The 16,856-nt window shown below is 48.2% G+C and overlaps 1 protein-coding gene across 1 annotated transcript in view; it reads left to right on the plus strand.

The window, feature by feature from the left end:
* Nucleotides 1-3,786: 3,786 nt before the first annotated feature.
* The window catches only part of LOC137416487 (uncharacterized), a 32,760-nt gene continuing 19,690 nt past the window's right edge, over nucleotides 3,787-16,856 (plus strand). The window contains exon 1 of the mRNA XM_068102092.2: nucleotides 3,787-3,896. The gene's annotated coding sequence lies outside the window, so the exon portion shown is untranslated. The remainder of the gene's footprint in view (nucleotides 3,897-16,856) is intronic.

Genomic DNA, 16,856 nt, shown 5'->3' on the forward strand with positions numbered 1-16,856 from the left:
AAATATATTCCATATTAAATGCCAAGTCTGTAGATTAAATCTCGCGCTTTATTTAAAAACATGCTCTTGGTAGTCACCACTCCATGAATAGCCCTATATAGATTAAAAGTCGTGCTTTATTTAAAAACATGCTCTTGGTAGTCACCACAACATAAAAAGCCCTATAAAAATTAAAACCCACACTTTATTTAAAAACATGCTCTTGGTAGTCACCACACCATAAAAAGTCCTATAAAAATTAACTCACTTTATTGTAAAACCTGCTGTTATATGATTTTTTTTGGACGTTGCTAATTTATGCAACTTTCGGTCGGTTGGGAGTCCAAATATGGCGGCCGTGTAGCTTCATGAGCAAACACTCTCATCGGCTGGTCGTTCCTCCATATCATAGAGCTGTGAGTGGATACCATGTCGGACCTGTCACCTTTGCTCTGCCTGCGATTGACGTTATTGAGTGTCTTCGATTCGATACATTTTAAATCCCTCCCGAATCGATTGGTGTATCAAATCAAATAACACAGCAACCTGTCATTTTTAAACGAATGATGAAATGCCGTATGCTTGTGTGATAAGCGATTGATGGATATAAAGTGAAGCGTTTCATATTATAGTGGTGGATCTGGTTATTAAACATTTTAATCGCAAATATATTTCACCTCAATCTCGGGGCCCTGGGCACGTGCCCAGTGTGCCCTTTGGTTAATCCACCACTGGGCATGAGGTTAGTATTAATAGGAAAAGCAGGTTTCGTAAAATAATAACTACCTTTAATGTATGCGAATGCAACCATAACCACAATAAAAATTGTACAATTCCTAATGTTAATACTGATCGATACTATTTAGCAAATCTAAACTCTATTATATTGCACTGTCCCAAAACACCCCCCATTAGTAAATGGACCAACCCGTGATCATGGCGGAACATTGCGGTTTTTTAATCCAGAACACCTGTCCCAAGGTGAAACAAAACTACTCCAGCGATGTTGAAAAGGAAACACAACTCAGCATTCGGTAGAGAGAATACCTGCACCAGGTGAACACCTTATGTTTTGTTCAGTCGGACACAGAAAGATTGAATCTAGATTCGACTTGAACCAAAATCTAATCGCTTGTTCTTGTCGCTTAGTAACTCATAGTTTTGTCATAATTCGTCCACAACTTTATGAGATATCGTGTTATAATATATCGTTTTGGCCCAATAACTCATTGGTGAAGAATCGCTTACAAAATTATAAAATTCTCCGACCCGGATTCGGATCCGGATCTTCACCAAAATTGAATCGGTTCTTCCTTGTCACACACACAACTTGTCCACCAAATTTCGTCCGAATCTGTCCACAATTATTTGAGATATCGTGCTATATTGTCGTTTTGGCCTTGTCTTTCAATGGTGAAAAATCACTTTAAAATTTTTCAGATTGGATCTTCACCAAAATCGAATATTTTCGTCCTTGTCACACACACAACCTCTGCACCAAATTTCGTCCGAACCTGTCAACAATTTTGTGAGATATTCTATTCACAAACAAACAGACAAACAGAGGTGAAAACAAAGCCTCCTTGATGATCCACCTTCGGTTGTGGAGGTAACAAAATGTGAAAAGGGTTGAACATCACCCGAAATTAACTTTGTTCATTACGCAAGCGGAAGAATCACAAAAGGGTCTTCGGTCTGTCTAATTTGTGTGTTCAGTCACCAAGCAGCTTGCTATCGCTTGACAAGCCAGCCGTTCCTTACCAACGGTTTTGGTTAAGTGATTGATTGTGTGCTTCGGCCACTTGGCGAGCACTCGACAATAAACTTTTTGTTCTTCCACAAGCCTCGTCTTTTTATCCAAAAACAAATAAATAAACAAGAAAGACGTCGTGCAGAGCACAATACTTGATAAAATCCACCCCTAAACCCTCCCCAAAAAAGTTTCCATTGAGACATCAAATTGTCCATTTCATTGAGATTAAAGTTGACAATCTTAATCATAGCTCATTGAATTTCAGATGAAAATTGATGATTTTGAAAGTTTGACCTTTAACCTTTTGACCTTAAAATAGTTGGTTTCCCAAATCAGTGAGGCACTTTACAATTGCTCTTTAATGTTCAGGTTAATCGGATGAAAATTGATGATTTTTTAGACAAATTGATGATTTTAGAAGTTGGACCTACAGTTGGCATTTGACCGTTTAATCTTAAAAAATAGTTCATTCCCCAATTCGGTGATTAAATATGCAAATGCTGTTCAACGTTCATGGCAATCGGATGAAAATTGACTATTTTAGAAAGTTGACCTCAAGATGACCTTTGACCTAAAAAAATCAATAGTCTTCTCAGTTGTGACTACACGTACAACTTGGTAAAGTTTCGTGACGATCAGGGTGGAATTGTAACTTGTGGGCAATTTATATAAAAACAGACAAATAAGAAATCTGTCATGCACAGAACGATATTTGCGAAATCCCTAATATAGGTTTTTGTCCCTTTGCCAATGTTTAACTTTTGGCTTATGTTGACGTCAAAAATAATAGGTGGCTGAATTAATTGTCCTGATATGCAAATCTTCTTTAAATTTCAAGTGAATCGGATGAAAATTGAGGATTTTTATAAATCTGCCAAAATTGTTGACTTTTGGCCTATCCTGACGTTTTGACCTCAAAATCAATAGGTTTGTTTTTCCTTATGGCCAACTCTATGATTTGGTGAGGTTTCGTAAAGCTCGGTGGTTTGTGCCCAGTGTTTGTGCCCAAGGCCCCAAAAAATGTAAATCCACCTCTGCCTGACTGACTCACTCACATATAAACACCCACTCACTCACTGTGAATCACTCAGTCACTCACTCACTCACTCACTGTGAATCACTCACTCACTGTGAATCACTCACTCACTGTGAATCACTCACTCACTCACTGTGAATCACTCACTCACATATACACTCACTCAAATATACACTCACTCACTCACTGTGAATCACTCACTCACTCACTGACTAAGTGACACACTCACTCACACAACGACTCATACTCACTGACTAAATCACATACTCTGTGACTGTCTCACTTAGACCCACTCACTCACTCACTCACATACATACTCGTTTGCTCACACTGACTCACTCATCTCAATGACTGACTCACACAATGCACTCACTGTCTGTCTCACTGACTCGCTCGCTCACTCACTCACTGACACACACACACACACACACACACACACACACACACACACACACACACACACACACACACACACACACACACACACACACACACACACCTCACCTATGGATGGACACTGCTCGATCGATAGGTTTACTGGACTAAGGTCCAGGTGAGCTAAAAACGTGTTTGTTACCTGGTAAAAAGTAAGACGAGTTTTAGGAATCCTTTTTAACAAAACACGAATGTAAGTACACGTGGTCATCGTGGGGAGTGTCACATTTATTTTATATCAATAAATTATAAAAAACGGGGAATATTAATTATTTTAATTATGAAAGGGGGAAATATCAATTCATTATCTCATCATGTCTCGGCTACGTCAAATTGAGTGCGACGTCACATAATGTTGGATATGATTTTACATTGATAATTTCACAGGGAATCACTAGATTATTGGAGTCGATGAAACTTGTGTTATAATGCAAATGTACAATGTGTTATACAAATGTACAATGTACAATGCAAGTACACACGTCACGGACGTTGTTACGGATGTTAACGTGTTATATTACACATACACCGCCTAGTGGGTGATTATGGCATGCATGGTAATACGGTGGGTTGTACTTCCGGCGTCATTTCCGGGCTGCACGTGGACCATGGCTTGCTTGAACTGACATCGGCTCCGTGTCCTTTTCCACAAGCGGCTGAATCAGTGATCGGGTCGGATCTTCTGAGGAAAAGGTTTGTTCAGAGATTCTCATTTTATTATTTATACTGAGAAAGATATTCTGTAAAACGATTATTCGAAGTGATTCTTTATAATATTAATAGAGAGATCGGGTGAACATTATGATTATACGTAGCACGATATGACAAAGAGATGTGGATGGATTATGACGAAACGAGGGGATGAGATGGGTAGAGGAGGAGGAGGAGGAGAAGAAGAAGAAGAAGAAGAATCAGAAGAAGCAGGAAAAAAAGCTGATTCGATTTAGGTTTAGGTCCGAATCCAGATCCGATCTATCATTGCCATTGGATACAAAACGTTTCCTGTTTATCCTGGCGGAGGTTTGTGTGATACCGAGTGTCGTTATACGTCCTTACTTGTGAAACTAATCCTGGTGTTGGCTTCATGTTTAATGTGGCTGCTTTAGTTTAAGATGTTAGGGTCACGCCGTTAAAATAACACCAGGTGGGTTGACTCAGCGCGTCATCCTTTTGAAGTCCGAAAAATGAGTACCGGCATCCCGGAAACAGGGGGCACTGCATCAGCAGCCCGCGAAACGAAGTGGTTTTTTTTTTTGAGGGGAAGAGGTCTTGGGTCTTGGTGACATAAATCATAAATTTTCAACATAGTATGGCAGATAGGTGCAGGAATTGTACCTTTGATGATACAAGCATGGCATTTGGCACACAGAGTATGTCCGAAGAAAGATATTTGGATATTGAGCCATTGCAGATTTGTCCTTTTTTGAAAAATGGCCGCCATTGTTGTCACAGGACAAATCTGCGATGGCCCTATAGCCAAATGTCTTCCTTAGGGCACACTCTAACTGTGTGCCAACTCGTGTGCTTGTATCATCAAAGGCACAATTCTCCCAAATATTTCACCTATCTGCCGTACTAAAAATTGGCTGCCATTTTTATTGGACACATCTGTGATGACTCAAATAGTCAGAATATTTAACTGTGTACCAAACACCATGCTTGTATGATTCAAACAACAGTTTATACAAATTAATATACCATATTGTAGCGGCTACCGCTGGGTTTACACAATCACCTTGCACCTACCGAGGACGCGGAGCGATCACCATGCCGGGCTCGTCCAGGACGCCCGGGCATGCCTGCTCTCGACTTGCCAGGCCTCGTCCGGGACGCCCGGGCATGCCCAGGCACGCCCGGCCATGCCCGCCCTTGACGTGCCAGGCCGCGTCCAGGACGCCCGGGCACGCCCCCTCTCGCCTTTCCCAGGCAAACGCTCCGGGATAATGTGTATATATATTGTTGCCCGATAAACGGGCTTTTCAGAGTACCCGAGTTGATTTGCCACAATAAAGAAACTCGGACGAATTCCAGCTTTTTGTCGCGTCCATTCTTCCGATTTACGTCGGAGCATAGCTCCTACATTGGTGACCGGACATGGACACAGCAGTTGCCCTCAAACTGCCTACCTTTCCGGGAGGCTCACGCGACGGTTTGGTTCGCCCAGGCGGACTCCCTGTTCGCCCTGCGAGGCATCACGGCCGACGACACCCGCTTCCACCATGTGGTAGCAGCGCTCTGCTCAGCCACCGTGGTCCATGCCCTGAGCCTCCTTGAGAGCCCGCCAGCCGCTGACAAATACGGCGCGATTAAAAAGCTCCTCGACGCTTTCGCCCTCTCATCAACGGAACGCGCACGGCGCCTGCTCGACCTGCCCGAGCTCAGCGACACGCGCCCGTCCGAGCGAATGGACTACATGCTTTCGCTGCTCGGCGAGCACTCTCCGGCATTCATGTTCCGGGAGCTGTTCCTCCGTCAGCTGCCTAGCCCGGTACGCCTCGCCCTGGCAAGCACGACGATCACGGATCCCCGCGCCCTCGCCAGGGAAGCCGACAAGATCTCCGCGGCAGGCCAACACATTGGAGCAGCGACCTGGGGCCACCACCATCCAACGCAATGCCCATGGCGCCCGAGCACCCGGCACGGTCGACGAACGAACTGCCAACACAATTGGTGGCCGCTACCCTGCGCCGACCTCCTCCAGCACGCCGACCGGAGCCTCCACCTGACCTGGCGTGGTGTTATTATCATGCCAGGTTCGGACTGAAGGCCCGGACATGCCGACCCCCGTGCACCTTCGGCAAGCCGGGAAAAGGCCGGGCCGGCGTTCATTACCAGCCATGAGCGCCGGCCACACGGGCAACTTACTTTTCATCACGGAAAAAGCGTCCAGATGGCGCTTCCTGTGTGACACCGGCACCCAACTGAGCATCATACCCGCCTCTGATCAGGACAGGCAGTCCGCGGTTTGCGGCCCCTCCTTGGTTGCGGCCAACGGACCGGCCATCCGCACCTTCGGCCCGTGCAACGTCACCCTCTGCTTCGGCGGCCAATGCTTTAATTGGACTTTTGTAACCGCAAGCGTGCCCATGGCTCTGCTCGGCGCCGACTTCCTCTGCGCACACGGACTGCTGGTGGACGTCCAACGGTGTCGCCTCATCAACGTCGAGACCTTCAGCTCCCTGGTATGCACATTGAGCAGCTCCGCTCCGACCGAGCTGGCATGCGCCCTCCCGGCGGTGAATGAGTTTGCTTGCCTGCTCACGGAGTTCCCGGCCCTCACGCGGCCGATGTTTTCGGCCGTCGCAGTATGACATGGGATCGAGCACCACGTACCAACCACGGGCCCGCCGGTCTACGCCAGAGCCCGCCGCCTCGACCCAGCCAAGCTCGCCATGGCCAAAGCCGAGTTCGACGATTTGGAACACTTCGGCATTGTGCGGAGCTCCGATAGCGTGTGGGCTTCGCCACTACACATCGTCCCAAAACCAGGGGGCGGCTGGCGCCCATGTGGCGACTACCGCCGCCTTAATGACGCTACCACCCCCGACAGGTATCCGATCCCGCACATCCAAGACTTCTCCGCCCGTTTGGCAGGACGGGTCATTTTTTCAAAAATCGATTTAATACGGGGATATCACCAGGTACCTGTCAGGGCGGCCGACGTCCCAAAAACGGCCGTCATCACGCCGTTCGGCTTATTCGAATTCCTGCGAATGCCATTTGGCCTCAAGAACGCGGCTCAGGCATTCCAGCGCTTGATGGACGGCGTGCTGCGTGACCTGCCATTCCTCTTCGTTTACCTGGACGACATCCTCGTCGCCAGTACGTCCCGGGCCGAGCACCTCCTCCACCTCCGAACACTGTTTGGTTGCCTCAGCGAGCACGGCCTCATCGTCAACCCGGCCAAATGCCACTTCGGCACGACGGCTGTTGATTTTTTGGGCCACCACATCACCAAGAACGGGGCCGTGCCACTGCCAACCAAGGTCGAGGCCATCACCACGTTTCCGCGTCCCCGCTCCATAAAGGCCCTGCAGGAATTCCTGGGAATGGTGAATTTATATCACCGCTTCGTGCCCCGCGCTGCTCAACTCATGCGGCCCCTCTACAAAGCCCTCCGGGGCAAGCCGGCCAAGCACGACGTCGTCTGGTCCGCAGCAATGGACGCGGCCTTCAAAAGCTCAAAGCGGGCCCTCGCCGATGCAACACTGCTCGCTCACCCGGTGCTCAACTCTCCCATCGCCCTCACCACGGATGCCTCCAACTACGCGGTGGGCACCGTACATGAGCAATGGGTGAACGGGGTTTGGCAGCCACTCGCTTTTTTCAGCCGGCAACTCCGGCCGAACGAGCTCAAATATAGCACGTTTGACTGTGAGCTCCTCGGTCTACACCTGGCCGTTCGCCATTTCCGCCACCTCCTGGAGAGCCGACCCTTCACGGCGTTCATCGACCACAAGCCGTTGGTTTACGCAATGGCCAAGGTCACGGAGCCGTGGTCGGCCCGCCAACAGCGCCACCTCTCCGCCGTGTCGTAGTTTACCACGGCCATCCGGCACGTCACCGGCAAAGACAACGCCGTGGCCGACTGTCTTTCTCGGGCCAGTGCGAACGCGGTCCACCTCGGTGTGGACTTCGCGCTTATTGCGGCGGACCAAACCACCGACACCACGGTGCAAGCCCTCCGGGCGGCGGACACGGGCCTCCGCCTGGCCGACATCCCCTTCGCGGACACTGTCCTGCTCTGCGACGTCTCCCAAGGCCAGCATCGCCCCATCCTGCCCGTTACCTGGCAACGCCGCATCTTCGCCTCCCTCCACAGCCTTTCCCACCCGGGCCGGAAAGCTTCCCAGAAGCTGGTGTCGGCGCGATTCGTCTGGCACAGCCTTCGACGGGACGTCCGCAATTGGACCAGCACCTGCACAGCCTGCCAACAGGCCAAGGTCCACCAACACACCCAGGCCCCGCTTAGTCAGGCAGATAGGTGTATCCATCATAAGAATTGTGGGTTTAGACGTACAAGCATGAAATTTGGCACAGTCATAGATAATAATCTAATGAATAATTCCAGATATGGACCCACCACGAAAACGTCCTATGGTAGCCATGGCGGCCATTTTACAAAATGGCCGTTTTGACCGCGATTATTTTTTACCGGACGACACAAATGCTTCTTTATGTTCTAATGAAATGAATCTAGATACACATGTATGCCATAATTGTATTCTCCAAATGACCACAATTTGCATTTGTGTTGCCAGCAATGTCGATTAACCCACCAAGCACTGTAACGGTAACTTATATTACTAGATAGTTCCAGTTTGATCTTGTTTATACGTCACAATTTTCTCCACCACACTGGCACAAAGCGGTACATTTCAAACTAGCTTGTTTGCACTTGCATCGGCCCTTGCAACCCTTTTTGCATTTACAACAAATCAGCTCCCTTGATGAAATGCTGGCTTCAGGAAGCATGGACCACAGGGGTTTCCAGTTGTGGGGATCGATCCATCCCCAATCCCCAGGTGAGGGCAGATCCATAACAACCTTGAGCATGTTTCCCAAGCAGTGGCCACCCGTGTACACAGCCCTCTTGATTTGTTGTACCAGGGCTCCTCTGGTAGGGGGAATAGCTTGCATGGCTCGTCCTTTCTTCGTGAAGAGTGCCTGTCGAGCTTCGTCTATGTTGACGAGATTGCTGGTGCGATCGTAGAGAAGAATGGTGAACCGCTCGAGCACTGCCACAACATCATCAGAGATGTCTGCTGTCCCCATGGAGAGATGAACTAACGCTGGTGTCAATTCGTCAAATACTTTCCAGGTATCCCAGGCTGTATTCTTGCCCCGTGTATTAAATGACGAGACTGTGTCACACCCTGTGTATGCATGGAACATCGGGAGGGCCTGTGACTTATCTGGTCCGAGGAATGCTGCAATTTCATGTGCTGGAATATACCTGAAGTGCTGGCCTGTCCCAAAGGCCACCCAAAGCTCCTGGATTTTGAGTTTGGTTGTTGCTGCCACAGCCAATACCACTATATCTGTATCCACCGTATGCAGAAGAATTTTCTGAAATCCATCACGGACTGCATCCGCGAGATGTATCATCATTCGTGTATCAGCCTCCTCATGGTCACATGGGGCAAGATGACTGGTGTCACGTGCGGGAATGCACGTCACATCTTAACCATCCGTGATGACTATCTGCTTATCTGATACAAGATGTGTGATGTGTTTTGTCAAGAAGGCAAACAGTTCTGTTTTGTTTGCATCAATTCTCACGAACTGCTGCCAATTTCCTGGAAGAACAGTGGATCCGTCAACTCTCCTCCGAATGCCTTTCCCACGTTTGTCCCTGGCTTGAGATTTCAGGCTGTTGTCACGGTACTGGTCCCAGACTATATCCACACGACAGGCTCTTTGCAAGTGACCTTGTATGTGTGGCAAGAATACTTTCAGCGCATAATCATCAAAGGTTTTGGCAGCAACTGGTTTCAGAACGTTCACCAACACTGCCCCGTCAAGGATAGTGACGTCAGTATCTGGTTTTGGAGCATCACCACTGACCTCTGCGCAACTCTCTAGACACACCAATAGATCTGATTTGGTTCCCAGTCGTAACTTCCCAAGCTGAGATAAAGACGGGGGACATGCTTGGTTTTCATGGCGGAAAAATTCTGCAAGATCACCATCTCGTGTTTGAGACGCAATGTAGAGTCTTGAGAATAAAGAGCAGTCACTCTTTAGCGAAGTTACTTGCAAACTTGTCTTGGATTTCTCTCTTGGAGACGATTGACTAAACAATGGGAGTTTATTCTTCTTTATTGGCTTAGTAAGAGGTACGGTTCGCTCCAGTAGACGGTCTGCTACGAAGGTCTTGTACTGTTGCTTACCTATCTCCTCAGCCTGTTGAACAGTAGAAACAACAGTTGGGTCAGCAATGTCTCTTGTGTCCAGCCGCAGCAAGTCTGTACTCTCTTCTAGGAAGGGGTTTCCCATTTCCTCTATTACTTCAACCATACGTTTGACGTGTTGAGTAAAGATTACCTGTGAACTATATGTTTGCTCATGGTGGTGTGTGTCTTGATTAATCCTTATTTTCCTTCCCTCCATGGATGCTTCAAACTCGGTAGTCATTCTAACCAGTTCCGGCCCAGCCACCATCCATCTTCTCAGAGCATTTGGATTTTGAGTGAGTCCAACAGCACCACCGTCACTCTTCACAGCAGCATTATTTTGCTCATGAGCCTGGTCAATGGCCATAGATGAGAAAACTCGTTTTGTCTTGTGAACTGTGAATTTGCCATTGGTGAATTCAGTAGCAATATCTGGGTGTGACTTGCTAAGACTCATCATGTCTCGAATGTGGACAGGCACCCATCGTGCATAGTTGGTGTGGTGCATGCTGAAAAACCATGGTGCAAGCTGTGTGAGGCTGTCCATGTACAGGGGGAAGTTTGCTGTCCTCAGTGACTTGACAAACGTTAAGAGGAGGACTTCCAGTTGAAGAGTGATGTGCCAGAATTGGAACTGTGGCACATCTCAAATTCGTTGACCACACCAGTCATCAAAGGATTCAGGATGGCTTTCAGACTCCAGAGACTCTGTGTAATGGGCGTAAGATTTTGTCAGTAGGATATATAAGCTGCTTGTTGTCACTTGATGTGCATGTCTGGTTCTTGTAACATGAGATGCATGCAGAAATGAATCTGCAGTTCCAGGAGAAGCAACTTTGGCCTGAACCAGGGCTTCCACTCATCCAGCATCTTCCAGCCAGTCTCCGATCACTTTTAGTCCAGCCATCTCTATATGCAGCCCTCCCAAGATGATGACGAAATTATCTTCCCCATACGTTGATGGCCAAGTCCACTGTATCTGCTTGGAGATGGTGTAGAGTGGTTGATCCACAGTGATCACTGGTTTCTGTCCTTGGTTGACTTCCATCACAGCTTTTTTAATCACATCCATGGAGTGCCGTATCATACCAACAGACTTGGAGTCGTCCGGAAAGAGGGGAAGTAGTGCTGTGATCGCCGGCAGATTATCTTGTCCTGACTCCTTACTGGCATGGTAGTTTGCCCATGATAAGTTACTGTCACTCTGTGGGATTTCTTGATACCTCTGTTTCACAGTATCCAGCCATCTGTAAATTAAGCAAAGTACATTAGAATTGTCAGAAAACAAGCAAACATTTACTCATGGTATAACAATAATGTTATTGCATCACGTTCTTATGGCATGGTATTATGTTAGAATGTTACAAGTACTCACCCATACTCTTGGTGCAATGCCTGGGTGATCTCCTGCCCATCACTCTTCAATGGACCATCAGCCTTTGGGAGTGGAGGATCCTTCCGAGGTAACACCAGCGGACGAACACAGGTGTAGGACTCTGGGAGCTCTGACAGTGTAGTGGTAGTAGATGGCTGTTCAAGGACGCTGTGTTCCCTGCGATCCTTCCAATTATTTTGCAGACTGGGGTGCTGGAAAAGTGATATCCCAGTACCGTGAAAGGAATCTGTCGACGATGTGGAGCTGGGATTGTGGTCGATATTATCAACCACTGCCGTTGTGAATAAGCCCTCGCGTAGATTGGGTGGACACACTACCTCATCTCGGTGATACTGCTCACACACTCTGTTTCCCATGGATGTGGAGATTGCCATCACTCGGTCATAGGAGATGGACAGTCCGAGATCAAACAGCATCTCAATGAGGTCACGTTTCCGAGTCCTTGCATGGACTGTGAGTCCCACGTAGATGGGCAATGGGGTCTCTCTGTCTTTGTTGTGATGCACAGTAGTACTTCCCACTCTGCGACGGATGGAGCTATTGTACTGCAACAACTGAGCTGTGCTGAGGGTTGCTTGGGTTACACCATCACCTGATTGAGACTTGATGTTGGGGCCGTCAAGGATCATGGACACCAAAGTCAACAGTGACTAAGGTCCTGATTTTACTTGGCAGTCCTCATCAAATGAACCTGTGAATGTAGCTGCAGTTTGGAACATTTCTCTACGTACTATCTCCGCTGCCCTTGCAAGACATATGGCTTCGTCATCATAGTCTTCTTTGCAGACTTTACGGAGAGCAGGTCCTACATCTTTATCAAATGCAAGTAGTATATCACGCCCTTCCTTATGAGCCGTAAGGTCTGGGATTTGGGCCAGGATACGATTTTTAAACTCTGTGCTATGTTGTCTGACATGCTGCTCCACTCCAAGTTGTTCTAGACGATTCGAATAAAGTTTGACGAGATCTGCAAGTTTAAAGACAGGGGCATGCTCTTCATCTATTCTTGTTTCATCGATAAATGACAGCAACTCGGCTAGTGCAATCCCATGGTTGACTTTATCAGTTGTGTCCATCTTCTGTTTATCTTGTAATGATTTAGTTTTGTTGTAAAGTGAAACAAGACACCTTGGATGATATTTTGCATCTTGTGCGACCATGTCCCCAGCACTCAATTTTGCAAGTAGCCTCTCGTCCTGCAGGTCTAATGCACATCTTCGTACGCGTGAGTCGAGACGAAAAGTTGATGCCTCACAGAGTGGTTCGGAAGTTGACACATCTTCGTATAAAAAACAGACATCCGATGCTGCCACTTCATGATGAGCGACTTGACGAGTGTATTTCTTGGATGGAGTAGCATCAGGGTCGCAACCCTGTGTGCATTTCCTTTTTTCTGCTCGTTGTAGTTTTATATCATTGAATTTTGTATGGCAAGATTTGTGCCACTTGGCATTGTTCTCCAGAAACGTAGTTTCAATGCCATTCCCGTCATCAAGGCGTCCTAATTCTAGTGGCATCGGTAATTCGTGAAGTTCATTGAAACATCTGATGTTGAAGGCAATGGTAGAATAACCAACTCCAACATCGTGCCGTTTTGATTCTGCTGGGCATTGCAAACTTTCTCGTGTGATTTTTTGGCACAAAATGCACTTGTTCCAATCCGTCTGTACCTGAGACTTTGATTGTCCAGGTTGCAGTGGATCCACACGCTGATAACTCTTAGACATTTCGCTGTTCGAAACACCAACTGAAAAAAAGATAAGATATGATAACAAGTTGCAATAAATAAATAAAAACTTTATTTAATTTGCTAATTTGCACTTTATTTAATTTGCTAATTGCACTAATTTGCATAAAAATGATACGTGGGACATTTTTTCAACTATTTAACAGCAAATCATTTTCTACACATTTTTTCCTATCTATAGACACCAATGAGAAGTATATTTCGGGGGGGGGGGGGGGGGGGGTGCACGAGACCCCTATCTGGCCACTAGACTAAAAGCGGCCATTTTGTAAAATGGCCGCCATGGCTACCATAGGACGTTTTCGCGGTGGGTCCATATCTGGAATTATTCATTAGACTATTATCTATGACTGTGCCAAATTTCATGCTTGTACGTATAAACCCACAATTGTTACACCTATCTGCCTGACTAGCTGGCACCTTTCACCGTGCCCGAACGACGTTTCGACCACGTCAACGTGGACCTGGTGGGCCCCCTCCCCCCATCACGGGGTTTCACACACCTGCTCACCATGGTGGACAGGATCACCAGGTTGCCGGAGGCCGTTCCCCTCGTCTCCACCACCACCGCCGACATGGCGCAGGCTTTCATCACCACCTGGGTCGCCCGCTTCGGTGCACCAGTGGACATCTCGTCGGACCGCCGACCGCAGTTCACCTCCGAGCTGTGGGGCGCAGTCACCCGCAACCTAAGGGTCAAGCTCCACCATACTACGGCCTACCACCCCCAAGCCAACGGGTTGTGCAAGTGATTCCACCGCTCCATGAAGGCCGCGCTCATGGCCGGCCTTCAGGACGGCGGTTGGGCCGACCGGCTGCCGTGGGTCCTTTTGGGCCTCTACACGGCCCCCAAGGAGGACCTCCGGGCGTCCACCGCCGAGCTTGTCTACGGCCAGGCGCTACGCGTCCCGGGCGAATTCGTGCCCGACGCTACCAGTCCCTGGACCACAGCTCACCAGCGCTCGGACCTCCAGGAGACCGCCCGACAGTTTGCCCCCGTGCCAACGTCCCACCATGGTGACCCCCAGTCCTACGTCCCCCCAGCGCTTCGCACAGCGGAGTACGTTTTTGTGCGTCATGACGCACATCGGGGACCACTCTGGCCACCGTACGATGGGCCCTTCCGGGTCCTGCGACGGGACGACAAGTCGTTCGTCATCGACATCGGCGGCAGGTCGGACCGGATTGCGGTGGACCGCCTCAAGCCGGCACACGTGGACATCGACCAACCGCCACGGTTGGCCCTTCTGCCGCGGCGAGGCCGCCCCCCGTCCACGGTGCCCCCCACTCGACCGCCTACCACCACACCGGACCCCCCCCCCCCCCCACGACCCACCAGGGGTCACTTTGGCTGGGTCATCAGGACCCCTCTTAAATTGACCCTGCCGGTGCAAGTCGATTCTGGGGGGACGTGTGTAGCGGCTACCACTGGGTTTGCACAATCGCCTTGCACCTACCGAGGACGCAGAGCGATCACCATGCCGGGCTCGTCCAGGACGCCCGTGCATGCCCGCTCTCGACATGCCAGGCCGTGTCCGGGACGCCCGGGCATGCTCGGGCATGCCCGCCCTCGACTTGCCAGGCCGCGTCCAGGATGCCCGGGCACGCCCCCTCTCGCCTTTCCTGGGCAAACGCTCCGGGATAATGTGTATATATATTGCTGCCCGATAAACGGGCTTTTTGGAGTACCCGAGTTGATTTGCCACAATAAAGAAACTCGGACGAATTCCAGCTTTTTGTCGTGTCCATTCATCCGATTTACGTCGGAGCATAGCTCCTACAATATACCATAATATACCATATAAATGGTGGCCATTTTAAAAACATTGTTGTCACAGGACAAATATATGATAACCCCATAGTTGGGTTCTTTAATTATGTGCCAAATGTCAAGCTTGTATGGCCACAGCAACAGTTTATACACAGTAATGTACCAAATATATGTAAAATAACAAACAATGGAGGCCATTTTTTAAAATGGCCGCCATTTTTGTCACAGGACAAATCTGTGATGGCCCTACTGCCAAATATCTTCCTGAGGGCATACTCTAACTGTGTGCCAACTCTCGTGCTTGTATCATCAGTCACAATTCTCCCAAATATTTCACCTATCTGCCGTACTAACAGATTCACTTGATGTATGTATATATGTATGTATGTGTATATATATATATATATATATATATATATATATATATATATATATATATATATATATATATATATATATATATATATATATATATGTATATATATGTATATATATATATATATTGTTACGGTTCGCATACAAGATGTTACTTTGGCCGAGCGGAGGTCACACCGCGACCTTGACAGTTACCCCAACTTACCCCGATTAACCCAAACGTTGGTCAGATCGCGCCACAGATATTCAATCGGGAAACCTCTAAAGCGACCGAATGGAAAGAGGAAGAAGAAGGCATACAGAAGAATTACGGATTTATTATTTACACACAAGCAAAAGGGGGCAATCAAATTTATTTACAAGCAATGGAAGAAGCAGGTGACACTGAAAATTACTAGCTTAACTATACAGACTTAGCTTATTCCCAGGGACAAGACAGAAGACAGACTACGAACACACTTACATGGGGGATGATGACAGGAATGGCAGGAGGTCCGTTCAGCTGGCAAAGGCAGCCGGTTTGGCTCGTTCAGCCGTCGAGGTTCCGTTCCGACCTTGCGTCGTGGTTTAAAGCGAACACGACAACCGCTGGAACCAATGTGGTTGCGTCGATGCCACGACCCTCTCGCTCTCTCAGTAATGATGGGATTTCCTCTCAGGCAAGGCACGATCTCTCGTGTCAGGCAACCCTCTTGTGCTGTGCAGCCACACCTCTGCTGGTCTCAAGCCTTCTCTCTTCCCATCTCAAAGCTTCTCTCACAGCTTGTCTCTAAGCTTATCTCTCAGCGGGTCTGCTTGGGGAGCGTCGCGCTGCGGGTTATATAGGCCCCGCCCCTCAACCTTTGCGAACCTCCTCGATCGCTCTTCCTCCGCCCTCTCAAGCCCAACCCCCTCGTGCTTGGTTGGTTGTTCGGGGCTGGCTCACTCCTCCCCTCTATGATGAGGGGGAGACACGCCTTTCTTCCCCGTCCTTGCCTCGTGGCCAATGACGGCTATTGGAGGGTGATGTAATTGGCCCTTGAGGCCTGGCAATGATGAGAGGGGAAATGGAGGTTTTTGGGAATGGGGATGAAGGATGAAGGGAATCTATCTATTTTACTTGGTGCAATGGAGTATTTCAATTAATGGGAGACACAGCCTTACCCTAAAACACATAAGGAAATAAACTACTGAACAGGGATATTATAGAGTCATTCAATGTATGCTTTTGGAATTAACTACCGGGACGCCCTTTGACCTTTATACAACAGAATGGAGGCAGGAAGGCGACATTTTACCACACTTTACTATACAATACACACAATCAAAAAAACAATCCTCATATCCGCAACACTGCACCCTCCTCCTCTTAGGCACGTCCCGGGCCTACAACTTATCTTAGTGTGACATGTAGGTGTAGTTCCCTCTACTTTTAACCTGACCCTGAGTGCGACAGTTTTAAAACATAAATAAATATGTCCCGCTGCTC

Source organism: Myxine glutinosa, chromosome 1, assembly GCF_964187855.1.
Source record: "Myxine glutinosa chromosome 1, kmMyxGlut1.1, whole genome shotgun sequence".
NCBI classification, from domain to species: Eukaryota; Metazoa; Chordata; class Myxini; order Myxiniformes; family Myxinidae; genus Myxine; species Myxine glutinosa.